Raw genomic sequence first — 16,827 nt, forward strand, 5'->3', positions numbered from 1 at the left:
GAGTGTCTGGCTGGGTGGCTGCTGCTCCGATTCAGTCCCCTACTGTAACACTGCTGCAGGATATTCGCCTGGTGTGGTTTCAGTTCCCTTTTCATGGTGACATTGAGAAGAGGGCGGACCCCTTGTTCTGCCTTCCGCATCTCAATGTTGGGCTGACTCAGTATGCAGGTCCTGTTTCAAATTTCATCACCACCTGTGAGGGACCTGACCCTGGATGGGTGTGGATGTGGATGGAGCCAGCCAGAGACACTTCTCTCTGAGGCTGTTGGCACTAGGGAAGTGTGGGGTATGGGGACACTGACACGGTACCTTTCGTAGAGTTCATCGTATATACAGTTAACTCCGTGAGTGCTGGTGAGGCAGAGCACAAGTGTTCTAGGGCTTGTCTATGCATAGAAGTTGCTCCGGGATAGCTCATGCTTACTGACTGGCTTGTGTTCATGCTGTGGCAAGCAAGCCGCATCACTTTTGAAACTCTCTATCCACATGGTGCTGTGCTGCCCTGATTGCAGCCTGTCGCTGCGCAGGTTGGTATCCCAGGATAACTTGTCTGCCTCCAGGCCAGCAGCATCTAGACTGTTTCTGGGGTGGCTTTGGGATGCTGTCTGGAGGCTGGAGCAATGTGCACTGGAGTCATGCTCTCAGGATGGACGAGGGAACAGCAGGGGCTACAGGCAGAGGTGATGTGGAAGGAGGTGTCATGTGCCAGGGGCGCTGAGATAGCCTGTATTGTCATAATGGACAAGTAAGACTGTCTCCTGCCGGAGCTTGTACTGCAACAGCCCTCTCCTCCAGCCCCTAGGGGCACCTCCTTAAAACCACCTTGTGTGCCACCCCTGGGTTTGGCATCAGACCTCCAGCCATGGCATGAGGATCGGTACCTCTCTGACTCCAGTGTCAGAAATCAGCAGAAGCTCTTGAGTGTCAGCTGGGGATTACCGTGTTCCCTTTGGGAGCAGGTTTGCACCTGCAGGAGAGCGGATGCCCACAGTTTGAGCATGAAGAGTGATGGTAGAGTCTCTTGCCTTCCAATACAAGTGACAGTCTCGAGGAGAGGATAGGGTGGCAACAAGGCCATGGTAGCGGTGTGTGGGGCCCTGTGGGGAATGTTTGCTCTGCTGGTCTGGGGATGGAGCCCAGCAGCCACTAGGGTTCTCAGCGCTTGATTTGCTGCCATATCTCAATGGAGCTGCCTTGCCGAGAGCCGGGGAAGCTTTGACCCCAGATAAGCAGTGAAGTCTCTGCTCATGGGATTTCCCGGCTCGGTCTAGCTGATGCAAAATCCCTGCTCCCTGTGCTCACCACTGCAGAGGTGTGATGGAGCAGTTGATGGCTGTGCGCCGCAGAGTACAATGAAGAAGCCCCTTTGACTCAGAAATGGCTTTCCGAGCTGAGCAAGAATTACTGTAAGGGCGACTTGCACTTGGAGGTGCCTCCGAGGGATCCAGGTGGGGGTCATCCCCGCAAAATTCAGCCGACCGCCAGGTTTTCCTAGATACATTGGAGTGTACGTTCTCTCTGTGCTATAGAACTTTACAGCTAGGGTCAGTCGGCAGAATTGGAGTCTGATTTTTTTATGAGTTCAGCAGATAATATTGATGCTTATTTTTAAGCATTTTTTTCTTCAATTTTTATCAATTTGAAATTTTCACAGTTGCAGGAAATTTTGGGAGTATCAGACAATAATTATTTAAAGACAGTCTCTAGTAAGTTCTCAACCAGCATTTTGCTTGCTTTGCCTGTCTGTACATTTGGTTGTTCATCGGGCTGTGTGTGTACAATGAAATCAAGGGTTACCAACATTTATTGATTAAAATGTAACCTTCCAAGCCTATTTATAGCATCATTGAGAGAAATCTATGGAAGTGAGCTCATTCTCTACTAAATTCTATATGGGTTTAGAGTGATTTGTATAGGCCTCGCACTAGTTTCATTCCCATTAAATTCTTTAGGGCCTTACATTTTAAAGGCCCTCTCTGCTTAGTGTCACTGTATTTCTGTGTTTGGTTTGTATGATGCCTTGGGCTGCATGCACATCACAGCATTTCATGTGGCCCCTAGCTTCCGAGAAGACTCCGGGAGGGAGCTGTGGGGCCCAGCATGCTTTAGGATCTCCAGGTGAAAAGATGGTTGTAGAAGTGCAATGTGTTACCCTCCGGTCTCTAGAAAGGCCCAGGTGGTGCTCAGAGCCCCGTGGCAGGAAATGTGAGTCAGACACTTGAGGGAATCCACTCAGCTGATTTTAAAAGCCGCTTTCTCAATGGGTTTGGCTTGAAGCCACAGGCAGCCAGGTGGGGGTGGGACCTGTTTGCAAGAGGGGGCAGGAGCAGGAAGTCCCAATCGGTGGGGCACCTGTTCCAGTTGAAGGAGGGCTCAGGCCTGTCCAGCCCCATGTCCCTGACTGGTTTCTGCTGCTTTCCCAGCACTCTGGTGCAAGAGGCTCAGAGGATGGGTGGGGGCTGGGCTGGTGGCTAAGTAGAGAGCATTGGGGGCCCCTCGGGCAGGGCTGGCTCCAGGCACCAGCCCAGCAAGCAGCTGCTTGGGGTGGCCAACGGAGAGAGGCAGCATGTCCGGGTGTTTGGCGGCAATTCGGCAGCGGGTCCCTCATTCCCTCTCGGAGCGAAGGACCAGCTGCCAAATTGCCGCCTAAGTCTGAAGTGGCGGTGGTAGAGCTGCACATTGTGATCACGGCTTTTTCTTTTCTTTTCTTTTCTTTTTGCTTCTTGGGGCGGCAAAAACCCTGGAGCCAGCCCTGCCCTCAGGCATACAGCTCCTTGCCTTCAAAGGGCAAACTGGCCCTGCTGAACCAGAGCTGCCTGCAGTGCCTCACCCCAGCCACAGGCTGGTGTCCCCCAGCTTCAGCCTTTCCTCCCCTAAGCCAGGCCTTGGTGGTGTCATTGCTGAGACTGGGCATCATCTGGGGATCTGGGAAGCAGCCTGAGCATCGGGAGGGTTATTTGAATGGAGAAAAGTCACTGGAAGGAACCCTAAGTCGACAGAGACCTGAGTCCCCTTCCCCAGTCCCAGTGGTTCAGACCTTTGCTCGTGCGGGATGCTCACTGAGCCAGACCCCAGGGAGCCCAGCAGCTTCTATCACCTCATGGGGGTTCGGTTTATAAAACTCCTCGGGTGCGGAGAGAGAGAGGGGCGTCACTGCCTGGGTGAGGAGAGGCTGCTCACTTCGAGGTGGTGCTGCTGGGTAAACGTAAGCCTGGCCCTCCCCATTCTCTTACTGGGGGACTTCCCTGATACCTCGCTCATCACCCTCCTGCTTCCCTGATAGGGCGACCAGACAGCAAATGGGAAAAATTGGGACGGGGATGGGGGGTAATAGGAGCCTAAGTAAAAGACCCAAAAATTGGGACTGTTCCCATAAAATCAGGAGATCTGGTCACCAGGGCCGGCTCTAGCTATTTCGTCGCCCCAAGCACGGTGGCACGCCATGGGGGGCGCTCTGCCACTCGCTGGTCCCGTGGCTCTGGTGGACCTCCCGCAGACGTGGCTGCGGAGGGTCCACTGGTCCTGCGGCTCGGGTGGACCTCCCACAGGCGTGCCTGTGGATGCTCCACCGGAGCTGCGGGACCAGCGGACCCTCTGCAAGGACGCCTGCGGAAGGTCCATCGGAGCCGCCTGCCGCCCTCCCGGCAACTGGCAGAGCGCCCCCCATGGCATGCCGTCCCAAGCACGCGCTTGGCGTGCTGGGGCCTGGAGCCTGCCCTGCTGGTCGCCCTATTCCCTGAGCTCCGACTCCGCTGTAACCTGAATGCTTCCCTGAGCCAGAGGAGGTAGCTGGATCCAGGGGGACCCTTTGCTCGGCTGAGCCAGGCTCTCGGCTCCCTGTCTAGACAAAGCAGCCTGGGCAGCTCTTTTGTTTTCTGATGTGCCTTTCTGGGGTGGGGGTGTGTTTACAAACCCAGGGGCTTTGTTCCTGCAGCCTGTTCACCCAGGGGCAGCAGGTGTGTGGGAAGGGTCTGAGCCCCTCTGCCTGCCTGAAATTGACGTGCTGGCCCAGGGAGAGCCTCCGCCGCTTGATAAGAAGGTGCTTTGCCATCAGCTGCTTCTCCCTGCGGCGTTGGGAAACGTCAGGGGGAGGCGCGTACGTGTACACAGCTTCCTGGATGATAGGGGGGAGCGGAGCGCTGATAAAGCGGAATCCGCCCATCTGGCTGCACCAGAGAGGGACGGGAGCGCTCGCAGCTTGCAAAACAAAGTACGGGCGTTGGGGCACGTTTCCTCTGCTGCAGACGCGCACGGTCGGCTTAGCTGGGATCCGGGTTTTACCGTGGAGCAGCAGGCCGGATTCCCACCCGGGCCGTACGGCTTCTCGGACTGGAATGTTATAGTCCAGCCGTAACATGCTCACGGCTTGTTCTTCATTTCAACACTTGGTAAGTTTTGCAATCTCTGCTTTGGCCCTGGCTTCTGGCCTCCTTACTCTTGTGACATGGAGATTTTGGTTTGCGACACGGTGTGTGTGCGCTCGGGGGATTGCTGGGTTTGTGCGGGCTGCGTGCTCCATTGCTGATGTGAAAGCTGAGCGCGGGGTGCACATTCCTGTGGCTGTCCCCAGCCCAAACACTGGCTGCTCGGCTTTGCGGGGGGCAGGGGGCAGGACTCTTGCCTGGTGTGTGTCATAGCCCTTCCCAGGCTGAGGACGGGTGTCCGGGGCTTGCGAGTCTCTCCCATTTGTTGTTGTTTTCTAAAACGCAGCCGTGGCATTTCTGGTGTGCGACGTGTGTGCTGGGCTTGGCTTCTGCAGCCTGACGGGCCTCTCCGGCCTGCTGAGCCCATTAGTCACCTGGGCCCTTGAGTGGGAGTGCTGCTTTCCCAGGGCAAGGGGCTGGGTGCCACCACCTTCCCGGCTTCCCTGGAGTCCTGGGAGAGCAGGAACTGCACGTTTCTGGGAGCCCAGATGGCAGTGGGGAGGAGGGGGAGGTTGCCAGATAGTTTAATCTTAGGATTGTCGCCGTATGGGAGCAGGCCCCCCTTCCCCGGGGTCTGTGCTGTGCCTGCCTCCCAAAGGGCAGTGTGGGCCCAGCTCCGCTCCCCCCAACCTCTCTGGCTCCCTTCTGTATGGAGCCAGGAATGAGTTCCCACCGCGTGCCGGCCAGCTCATCACCCCACTTCTGGCTTTGAACCTCTTGTTTTTCCAGGCTCCTCTGTTAGTCCTATGTCTAATTTTAGTCAAGTCCCTTTTCCAAATCTGCTCTCCAGGGACTTTTGTTATACACCTCTGCCTTTAACTCCCGGCAGCAGCTCTTGGTTCAGCACAGTTGTTTGGTGTGCTCAGAAACGCTCCCTTTATTTCCCAGCAGGTTTCCAAGGATCCGTTGATTTTCTGTTTCCCCTGAGCTTCCTTCGTTCTCGGTCCATGGTTCACACTAGCCCACTCTTCCTCCCGTTTAATGGGTCTTGTGAACCATTCCTCTCCTTTGTTTGCCCTGTGGCTTGGTCAGCACGGACAGGGGAGGGCTGTGGAGTGTCGATTTCTGGAGTGCTAGCCAGAGATGTTTGTGGGTGGGGGCTGCAGGCTCTAGGGTGGCCCGGGTGGGTTCAAACTATTCTTGCGGGACATTCTGGTCACTGAACCTTGGCCCAGGCAATTTCTGTTGTGCAGTTGCTGTTGGGGTGCGAGAGGCTGGGGGAGCCCAGGCTCATAGGGGAGACATGCAGAAATGAACACGTCACATTTTTGATCAGATGAGAGAAAGCTTCATCAAAGCTCAAGCTTGTGAGTGTGATGCCAAATCCCAGAAGCTTTACAGACAGAGACACCTTCACAGCTCCTGGGCCATCCAGTGTGCCAGTTCCCAGCCCCAGCAGGGCCCCAGGGACATGCCAGAGCTGGTGTGGAGTGCAGCCAGCAGTACTGAGAGGGGTGTGTGAAACTGTTCATTGCAATGTATGTCAGCAACAAAAGAGTGAATTGCAGCTCGCCTTTAACCCGGAGTGGGCTAGGTGCCTGCAGTCAGAGCCGGTTTCCAGGGGTTTATTGGCAAAGGAGGGTCAGCGGGGCTGTGATGGGCAGGTTCAGGCAAGGTGCAGATGTGCTGGTCATTAGTCTGGAGTTGGCACATGAGTGTCCACATGGTTTGGGGGTGCTGGTCCATTCAGTGCAAAGGGTTCGTCGCTGTTAGTGTTGGCATCCCAGAAGAGGCTGTGCCTGTCCTTACCTCTGAAGAGTTTGATTGAGAGTGGCCCCAGACTCCTTGCAGACAAGGCCTGCTTGGTTTGAGACGTAAGTGTGGCTTTGCAATGCCCTGGGCTTGGCTGAGACCTGGAAAAAAATGAGGTGGCTGCTTCCCAGGTCGGACACAGACCCTTCCCTGTCTCCCTTTGTTCCTCCGTCAGCTGGGTCCCCTCTCCGTTTATTCCTCCCCAGATCAGACATGGACCCTTCCCTGTCTCCCCTTTTAGTCTCTAGTTGAAGCAGAAGGCAAACCTAGCTCTGTTTGTCAGGCTGTGCATCTGCGCCATGCAGAGCTGCCCTGCCAAGGCCCAGTTACTGGCAGTGGTATTGGGCTGCATTAGGGTTAGTTGCTGATATGCTGATGTACCCGATTCCCCTCCCCAGGGTGTGGTCAGTGCCACTGTAGGTGCAAGTCACGTTCTTGCACTAAAGCAAGTGCCGGTTTTGCACTTGCTCTGAGGTGCTGGGAGTATGTCAGATACGTGGGGACGGCTCGGTGCTCCACAGACTCAAACGGCCAGTGGGTTTTTATTTCATTATTTTGGGGGCAGCTTCTCCATAATGCAACCTATAAAGCTGGGGGCAGCTTTACACAGAAGTTTTCCATTGAAAAATGCAGGTTTGTTGAAATCAAAATGTTCTGTGGGAATGTTTCAATGTTAATTAAAATGTTGATGGAAAAAGTCCAAATTTAAACATTGTGATTTTTATATTAAAGTAGTACTATTAATACAATGTTTATATAATACTCAATCTTAGGAACATATTGCATTGTATTTCATATTTAAATACAATGTAAAAGTCAAAATGATAAAGTGGAAACAAAACATTTCAGCGGTCCCAAATCGAAGCAATTGTTCTATTTCGTTTTGCAGGAAATTTTAAGATTTCAGCTTTTTCTTTTCAATCCAGAATGGTTTTATCCCAAAATGTCAGAATTTCCTCCAGAATAGAAATCTCAGCTCCTGAACCCCTAATCTCAGCCCAGAGGAGAGTCTGTTTTTCTTCCCTACCCTGTCTGATCTGACCAGGTTTCTGGATAGCTTCTCTCCCCAAGCAGTTGGGGGATCCCATGGGGTGAGGTCGAAGTCTCCTGCAGTGCACTCAGGGCCCAGAAGAGCAGCAAACGTCAAAAAATCCCAGTGGAGCTGGGCTCTGCCCGTTTGTGTGAGGCCTTTCTCCAGGTCTCTTGATTCATTTCACTGGGCTGCTCGGTTGCTTCTCCGGAGCTTGGCACTGGCATGCCAGAGCCTGGCTTGCCCACGCCGCTGCTCAGTGCCAGAACTCAGCTAGCCTGTGCAGCTGCACAGATCCTAGTGCCCGGTGCTGGAGAACGGAGGCTATTGCTGTCCCAAGGCCCTGGGAGTCAGGTACCTTTTTCCTAACTGGATACACACCGACCACAAATCTGCGTTCAAGAGAAGCCTCGTTGGTCTGTGTTTCTCCTTCCGGAGTCTCTCTGAAAAGCCCAGCTGATTTGCTCCTTGGCTGGCGAGGCAGAACTGCTGTGGCCATGCCAGTGGAGGAGAGCCCAAAAGCCCTAGTTAGGGACCCACAAAGGTTCAGAGAGCAGCATGTGGGCTGGTTCACCCCCCCCTAGCAGGCTGATCAGCACCGTAGCAGCTGTTGCTCTTCCGAGGGCATGGGACACAGGGTAGGTTCACTCCTGACCTTCAGAGTGGGGAAGGGGGCTGCCCTGCCCAGCAACTGGCTGACTGAAGCAAAAAATATTAATGGGAAAACTTAGGTGCTGATAGTCTGAGCCTCTGCGTTGCTTGCCCATCTTGTGTGCCTGTAAGTGTAGCCTTGTGCAGGAGGCGTTCTGGGAAGTGGATCTGCAGCACAGACCTCTTACTTTCTGAATGCCAAGATGGCTTTGATCCTGGCTGTGTGGTCAGTACGTCTGTAACAGATGGCTTGGAAAAAGGGAATCCTGTGTAAGGATAGGCTCTGAATAGAGCATCAGATCTCAGGTGTGGCATTTACTGAAAGGATGGGTGCGGAACAGTAACTAACGTCTTAGGGACGGCAGGGCCGAGCTGGCCTGGGAGTCAGGAGGGCTGGGTTGATTACTGGCCCGTTGTGCGGTGCTGGGGGAGTCTCTGCACCCCCGTTAACCCATCAGTGGAATCACTAGTCTCCTCTGTGAGGTGCTTGGAGATCCCTGGGTGCAGAGCATGGTCAGGGTTGTGCAGCAGTGTGATCTGGAGAAATGTCGGTGCTGGAGTTATGAGCTGATGGGCTTGTGTTGCTGTGTGCTAGCCAGTGTGTGGCAGATGCACACATGTGGAAACGTGTTGTGTAGCTGATCTCACTTCTCAGCTCCTCCCTAAAAATATTTGATCTAGGGCTGGCAAGTGATTACAAAAATTAATTGTGCTGTTAAACAATAATAGAATACCATTTATTTAAATATTTTGGATGTTTTCTACATTTTCAAATATATTGATTTCAATTACAACACAGAATACAAAGTATACAGTGCTCACTTTATATTTATTTTTGATTACAAGTACTTGCACTGTAAAAAAACAGTAGAAATAACATATTTCAATTCACCTAATACAAGTACTGTAGTGCAATCTCTTTATCATGAAAGTTGAACTTACAAATGTAGAATTATGTACAAAAATAACTGCATTCAAAAATAAAACAGTGTAAAACTTTAGAGCCTACAAGTCCACTCCGTCCTATTTCAGCCAATCAAGTTTGTTTACATTTGCAGGAGATAATGCTGCCAGCTTCTTGTTTACAACATCACCTGAAAATGGGAACAGGCATTCACGTGGGTCTGTTGTAACTGACGTCTCAAGATATTTACTTGCCAGATGCGCTAAAGATTCATATGTCCCTTCGTGCTTCAGCCATCATTCCAGAGGACATGTGTCCATGCCAATGACAGGTTCTGCTTGATAACGATCCAAAACACTGTGGACTGATGCATGTTCATTTTCATCATCTGAGTCAGATGCCACCAGCAGAAGGTTGATTTTCTTTTTTGGTGGTTCGGATTCTGTAGTTTTCTCATCAGAGTATTGCTCTTTTAAGACTTTTGAAAGCATGCTCCACACCTTGTCCCTCTCAGATTTTGGAAGGCACTTCAGATTCTTAAACCTTGGGTCAAGTGCTGTAGCTATTTTTAGAACTCTCACATTGGTACCTTCTTTGTGCTTTGTTAAATCTGCAGTGACAGTGTTCATAAATCAAATAACATGTGCTGGGTCATCATCTGATACTGTTAAAACATGAAATATGGCAGAATGCGGGTAAAACAGAGCAAGTGACATACAATTCTTCCCCAAGGAATTCAGTCACAAATGTAAGTAATGCACTAGTTCATTTAATAAGCTTCATCAGCATGGAAGCATGTCCTTTGGAATGGTGGCCAATGCATGAAGGGGAATATGAATGTTTAGCATATCTGGCACATAAATATCTTGCAATGCCAGCTACAAAAGTGCCATGTGAACGCCTGTTCTCGCTTTCTGGTAACATTGTAAATGAAGCAGGCAGCATTATCTCCCGTAAATGTAAACAAACTTGTTTGTTTTAGCGATTGGCTGAACAAGAAGTAGGGCTGAGTGGACTTGTAGGCTCTGAAGTTTTGTTTTTGAGTGCAGGTATGTAACAAAAAATCTACACTTGTAAATTGCACTTTCACGATAAAGAGATTACACTACAGTACTTGTCTGAGGTGAATTGAAAAATACTATTTCTTTTATTTATTTTCACAGTGCAAATATTTGTAATAGAAAGTGAGCAGTGTACACTTTGTATTCTGTGTTGTAATAGAAATAAATATATTAAAAAATTTAGAAAAACATTCAAAATACTTAACAAATTTCAATTGGTATTCTGTTGTTTAACAGTGTGATTAATCGCTATTAATTATTTTAATCACAGTTAATTTTTTTGAGTTAATCATGTGAGTTAACTGTGGTTAATTGACAGCCCTCATTTGATCTCTAACTTCATAAGGCCCCTGATGGAACGGGGCTGCAGTGTCCACGAGACGTATTAGCCTAGGCTTCCAGGAGTGGATTTCCTTTGGCAAAAGTCACTTAGGCTGTGTCTAGACACCCAGCTTCCACAGATTTAACTGAAACGGATTACAGCCTGTTTTAGTGAGATGGGTGTAACACCCTAATTCTGGCTCTGACTCTCATTAATTCAGCTTAAGAGAGCATCTACTTAAGATAACTCGGTGTCAGGCATGCTGAAATCAATGTACAAGTGTTCATAAAAGGAGGTTGGTCACACCAGTTTCCACACTGATTCAGTTAAATAGTGCAACAGGACAAGGGTTTCATCTCTATCCCATCACAAGTAGAAACTTTGCTTTAAAATGTGTCTTTACGAATTGTGTTTCCTAGCGGGTGAAGGAAAATTACAGTTTGTTCTCTGACGGAGGCTGGAGCATTGTGAAAAGATGAGAAATCTCTCCTGAGACAGAGCACTGTTTGCTTTTAGTGAGGCTAATATTGGTAAGGCTCTAGCACCACTCGGCCTTATCAATCCTGATCTGTTTCACAGCAGCAGCCAGAGGCCCGCTGCCTGGGTGCTGCACAAACAGGCCGTAAGGAGCTGGCACTTCTCAAGGGGGGTTTGGTCACAACAGGCATTTTAAAACCAGTGTTTAATAGTCATTCCTCTGTGTCCCTAAAGCATGAGTAGTGACGGATTGGTGCCTGGATCGAGGGTGTCTGTCCGTCTGGCTGGCTGTGCTGCTCCCGGCTGGCAAGGATGAGCCCTGCCTTGTGTGTGTGTAAGTTTTTTTGCAGGTTAAAATGAGTGACTAATAGAACTGCCTAGTGCCAGCTGTCATGTAGGCAGGAATCCTGAATACTCCCTGCGCATCTGCTGGTGCCCCTCAATCCTGACCCACAGCCCCCCAATGCTCTTCTAGGCCTGGGTCGCTCCCTTCTTGCTAGCCTGGGCCCCAGTCATGGGTCTGTCGATGGACCTCAGTCCTGTCCCCCCCTCACCCTCCCCAGCTGGCTCTCGAGTGGGCTTCCAGTCATGGCTGTTCCTGGATGTGGACAGTCCCTGAAATACTTCAGTTGTGCTTTCCTGCTCCCACGGTGAGCCCCTGTTTTGCCCTTCAGGCCAGGACTCCAGAAGGGAAGAGAGAGGGCGCTTGCTGTATAGCCCAGCTCCCTGCCAATCAGTGTGAATGCAGGTCCTGGCCGCTCACCCCATTTCCCGTGGCAGAGGTGTGGACTGGTTGTGAAAGGTGAAGGCAGCCCTTGCTGGCTCCTTCCTCGTCTGTGACACCAGGATTCCCTGGCCTTGTGAAGGCTGGGAGTGCCTGTGACTGTGCTGCAGTGTTCCCAGGGAACAGGGGGCGCGTGCTGCTGCTGGCGAGATGAGCTGGCATTTGCTATCAGTGTCCCCAGCCCCATTGCTGTGTCCTGCGGCTACACTCCATGCTGCGGCTCTCAAACGCTCCGTAGCCAAGCCGAGGCACTGAGAATCTCTCAACTCCCGTTGGTGCCCCTGGGCATCGAGGGTGCTCGGCACCTCCCCAGATCCAGCCTCGAGTGACTCCATGTCCCTTGTGCGGGTCACAAGAAGGACAAGGATTTTGGGAGCCTGACCCTGTTGTGCCTCCTCCCTGTGGGAATAGGATGGGCTGCCGACCCCTGCCACAGCAGCGTGGACCGTCACCCAGCCTGTGCCAGTAGCCATGGCGTTGTTTGGAGAGAGGGAGGCGGTGAGATGAATGTACAAGAGGGAGGGTGGGGGAGAAGTCGGTGGACGGTGTTTCCGCGTGCGTTGGACCCAAAGGAAGGAGTTTGTAAATGTTAGGATACAGCCCCCACCCTGCCTGGATGGTGTGAATTGCAGCTTCTGAGCATAGTCTCTGAGGCCCCTGCATAGCGCCAGGGTGGCACCAGCAGGGCATTGGCGAGGAGGTGAATGTGCCAGCTGCTGTGATCAGCAGCCTGGGATGTCAGAGTCCATCCTGCTCAAGGCGAGGGAGGCTGGCCAAGATACAGGGTCCTGCTGCTGCCCCTGAAAATGGCGCAAGGAGCTGACTTGAACAACTCAGCCGGAGAACGGCACCAGCTTTTTTCCCACCTTGTTCTAGGCAGCCTCAGCCGGCCAGGCTCCAGGCTGGCCTGTAGCTCAGACTCGTGACTTAACCTGTGTCCAAGCCACTGGCGCCAGCCACAATGGACCATGTTCCCAGAACCCCCTCACTCCCCATGAGTGTGCACAGAAAATGGCCTGAGATGCTGAAAGCTACTGGGGCCCCCCTGGGGCTGTCTGGGCCTAGTTTGGCAGCTAATTGGATTTGTCCTATTGTATGTGCTTGCCTGAGCCTAACAGATCCAATGAAATTGTGTCTCCAGGCCCATTACCCGCTCAATCATGCGTAATCCTTCACTCCCTTCGCCCAGCCCAGCCCGCCCATGCCCATGCTGTGGCTGGAGACAGCTTAGCAGCCCTGCCTAGGCACCAGCTCATGGCTGGCCTGCCAGAGGATGTTGAAGGGCTGGCAGCCAGTTTGCTCTGGCAGGGCCTTGCCCAGCTCTGGCAGGGCACAGGCTACCAAGCCCTGGCCTCCCCTAGAAATGAATCAGATGTGGTGTCATGGAGTGGGGGGAGTCAGGGCCCTGCACCCCTTTTCCTGCGATTCACTGTGACTCTCAGCCAGCCAGTAACACAGAAGGTTTATTAGACGACAGGAACACAGTCCCAAGCAGGGCTTGTAGGTACAACCAGGGCTCCTCAGTCAAGTCTTTCTGGCGGGGGTTAAGGAGCTTAGATCTCAGCTTTGAGGTTTCCTGTGTTTCACCACCCAGCCCAAAACTGAAAGCAAAGCCCCCTCTAGCCATCTCTTTCCTGCTTCCCCCAGCTCCTCCCCTGCTTTTGTCCAGTTTCCCAGGCAAAGGTGTCACCTGGCACCTCCCCACTCCTGGCTCAGGTTACAAGCTCAGGTAACTCTCCAGTAAAATCACACCCAGCTCTCCCATCCCCAATGCAGACAGCCCCAGTAAAATTAGCCGACATTCCCAGGTCAATCCACCCCACTGCTTACTGCGTCACACGTGGCAAAGGCAGAGTTGAGCTGGGAGTCTCTGTGGAGCGTGGGATGCTCAGCAGAGTTCGCTCTCTGCTGGATTCCCTGTCCTGGCTGTGCCTTTCCAGGGTAGAGTCCTGACCCCTTTTGGGGGATTGACTGGGGCAACGGAAGGATTAGCTGGAAGTGGCCGAAGGTGTCTCTGGAGCCATGGATGCTTTCCTTCACCGTCCAGGCCTGGCATTGTGAGCCACATCCTTCTGGCTGTGCGCAAGGTTGGGGGTCCCCTTTGGGGAGCCCTCTGGTCAGCACCGCATGGTGTGTCCGCCGGAGGTTCGTGCTACTCTGATGCTGGCAGCAGGCTGGGAGTCTGTCCCCGGAGTGGCTCTGGGGTGCATCCGGCAGGAGTGGCAGTCAGCGTGTTTTGTACAACAGGGTTGGGCTTTGCAATGGGGCCCTGCCGAGCCTCTGTCTGTATCTGGGAGGGATTTGTTCAGCCAGCGATTGCATTATGGAGATTGAGGGCAGGCCTGTTCCAGATTGAGATCTCTATGACATGGCTCATCGTGTAGGGAAAATACCTTGTTTGATCCAGTGTGTCAGGTTAGGAACTCGGCTGTCCAGCAGCCTTGGCCTCTGCCACCCCTCCCGCACCCCTTTGAAATGCACCACAGCACGTCTGCAGCGCAGCCCTTGCCCTGCGCTCCCTGCCCACTCGGGAAAGGTGGGTAGAGCTAATCCCATAGCCCATGAGCCAGCAAAGGTGGGGAGACAGCTGCAGAGCGCCCAGACCCTGGCCACTGTAAACACTTGAAATAATCTCTTGTTTCTAAATGTGTTGTTTTATCTACACTCCTCTGTGCTGGGATGGGCAGCAGCCCTGCTCTGGAGTCTGCTCCTCTATTTCGGTAGGGCTGATGGCGGCGGGGTGGGGCTCCGGGTTACGGCTTGTTAAGCCCTGTTTGCTTTAGCAGGAGGGCACAGCATGCAGTGAGGGTCCAGCATGGGGCTCTAGGAATAGAATTTGAAAGGGACTGTGCTTTGGGGAGAAGGCGGGGCCTGCACATTAGGTCACGAGCTTTCCATGCTGACTGCACAGCTGAATCCTCCACCAAGCCAAGGATGTGTTATCGTAGCTGTGCTAGTCATTCTAAATGGGCCTGGGCGAAGCCTGGATGAGCGCAGACCTGCCTGGGGTGCCGGGGAACCCGCTGGCTCTGCAGCCCCGGAGCGCAGACCTGCCTGGGGTGCCGGGGAACCCGCTGGCTCTGCAGCCCCGGAGCGCAGACCTGCCTGGGATGCTGGGGAACCTACTGGATCTACAGCTCAAATCACCCAGGGGCTGCCACTTGTAACGACACCCAGGCTTGATCACCTGCAGGCGCAGGTCTGGTATAGACGCTGGAGCCTTTCCTGCAGGCAGAGTTTAGATGTGAGTCGGGGTTACTTCCGCCGGTGGCCCAGCCAGAGCATTGCAGCACAGAACTGGGGGCACCCAGGTGGCGATTCCGCTCCATGTCCCAGCCAGGTGAAGTGGGAAGGAGCAGCTCCCGTGGGAGGCCGGGCAGGGCTGGCTGCACTCAGGCCAGCGGAGCCCGGGTTCCTGGGCCCCTTACTGCAGGGGGGATGCTTCGGTTTAACCCTTGATTGTCCCAGTGTGCTAGCCGCTGCCTTGCTCTGCTGCAGTGGAGGGAAGAGAGGGAAATAGTGCAGGCCTCAGCCCTTCCCTGGCTGCAAGGAGAGGCACCAGGGCACTGGGCTTGCTGGGCCCCTCGGGAGAAGGGAAGTGGCTGGATGGGATGGAGCTGGCTGAGCCAAGGCGGCGCCCGGCTCTGAGTTCCTGCCCTGGGGAGTCCCATCTGGGCAGGGGAAGCCCCTGGACTGTGGCAGGTGGTGGGTCCCTGCTTTGTGCCTCGCTGGCTCCAGCTGGTCAAGCCCCTGTTCCCCCGCCCAGAGCGAGAGGAATTAGGCCACGTGGCCACAGGGGCTATTATTAAAATGCCACCAAGGCCTGTCTAATCCGTGTCTGGGTTTATCCACGAGGGGGGCGCTGGCGTTAATAGCAGAGATTAGGCTTCGCCGGGCTTGCTAAGCCGTCCAGTCGCGTCCTCCCAGTCAGATTACTGTCTGCAGAGCTGCTCTTGCACGGGGGCTCTAGGCACGGCCATGATAGCTCCTGCCCCCACAGCCGAGCCCCCGGCAGCTGTGCTCCCTTGGGAGGGCTGCGAGTTGTTATCCTCAGCCAGGAATGAGATTCTGCACTGCGTTCCTTCTCCTGGAAAGGCCTAGTGCTGGGGTGATGGGCAGAATCGCTTCTGGGGGGGCCGTTCCTTGGGGCCTGGCCCCCAGTGCCCAAGGGAGCTGAGTGCTGCTGCTGCACTGCTCTTGGCAGGCAGGGAAAGGGCAGGGGGAGCCTGGGTCTTCTGTAGCTGCCCCTGGGTCCCAGCCCCATGGAGCTTTCGGAGCCCAGCGCCGTCGGCTCATTGTGTTCAGAGGGGAATAATCCTGCAGCGCCTCCCGCTGCCAGGCAGTAGCTCTGCATCTGGTCTGGGGCCTGGGCCTGGCCTTCCTGCATACAGCTGCTGGGCTGGGTGCTTGGCCTGCGGAGAGCCCAGCCTTCCCCCAGCCCCCTCCCCCAAACTGCTGCGCTGAAACGCCTGTGCCGGGGTTTGGGGCAGCCCCCTAGGGCACTGCTCAGCGCCACCCAAAGGGGTGAACCCAGTGCCCGCCCGTGTGGGTGTGCAGGCTCCCTGGCAGTGCAGCCAGCGCGGCACCTCTACACTCATGCAGGGTGTGGGCTGTGCAGGGTGGACTGGCATGGGTGGCCTGGGGCTTTGCTGTTCTGTGGACTCCCCCCTCCCCGTGGCTCTGCAAAGCACCAGTGAAAGCGACTCTGCAGAGCGGCTCTCAGCCTGGGACTGAGAATCCTGCTGCCCAAGGACCCTGGCTGCTTGGGCCCGATCCCTGCCTCTCTGGTGTACGTCCAAGCGGGGCAATTCTGGAGAGTGGCGCCAGAGTAAACTCAACAAGGGAGGGAAATCGGGCCCTTGTTGTACAGCACTCAGGTCTGCTCCAGCTCCAGCTAGGCCCTCCTTTCCCATCCCATCTGCAATTCCTAAACACGCCCTGCTCCAGAGTGAGGGCTGGCTGTTCTTTCAGGCACATCTGGCTCCCCATAGGACCTGGCAAGTTCAACTCCATCTCCTGCATTTCCTGTCTCCTGGTAGCCAAGTTTCAGTGCCCCTGAGGTTAGGTCTGGCTTGGGGTCTCTAGCTGCTTAGTGCCAGCGTACCAGCAGGCAGTGTGCGGTGCCTGGGGAGGTGAAGGGGACAGCTCCTGGCTCCGACCTACAGAGGGGGCTCTGGGTGCTGCAGTGGAGCAGCGATGGAGCCATGCAGCGCCCAGCTCTGGGGGAAAGCTGGTGTGGCCAGCGTGTTGAGCTGCGTGTGTTGTTCCCGTGGGGCTGGAACGATGGTGCATGTGGAGCCTCCTTCCTTGAGCCCAGGTTGCCAAGAGAATTGGTGCAGAGGGCTGGGAAGAGCCGCGGATCCCAGGCACTCCCTGGGTTGGGCTCTGCAGTGTTCACTCTGAAACACTCACTGATCTTCTC

General features: G+C 54.0%; 1 protein-coding gene across 2 annotated transcripts in view; it reads left to right on the forward strand.

Annotated features, from left to right (window-relative positions):
- The window catches only part of LOC115638886 (signal transducer and activator of transcription 5B), a 48,998-nt gene that overhangs the window by 8,805 nt on the left and 23,366 nt on the right, over nt 1–16,827 (forward strand). The window contains exon 1 of one of the 2 annotated variants that reach the window (XM_030540929.1): nt 4,147–4,388. The exons of the other annotated variant lie outside the window; for it this stretch is intronic. The gene's annotated coding sequence lies outside the window, so the exon portion shown is untranslated. Of the gene's footprint in view, nt 1–4,146; nt 4,389–16,827 lie in introns of those variants that run through there. 2 annotated transcript variants of the gene reach the window in all.

This window comes from Gopherus evgoodei, chromosome 23 (genome assembly GCF_007399415.2).
Source record: "Gopherus evgoodei ecotype Sinaloan lineage chromosome 23, rGopEvg1_v1.p, whole genome shotgun sequence".
In the NCBI taxonomy this organism is placed as follows: domain Eukaryota; kingdom Metazoa; phylum Chordata; order Testudines; family Testudinidae; genus Gopherus; species Gopherus evgoodei.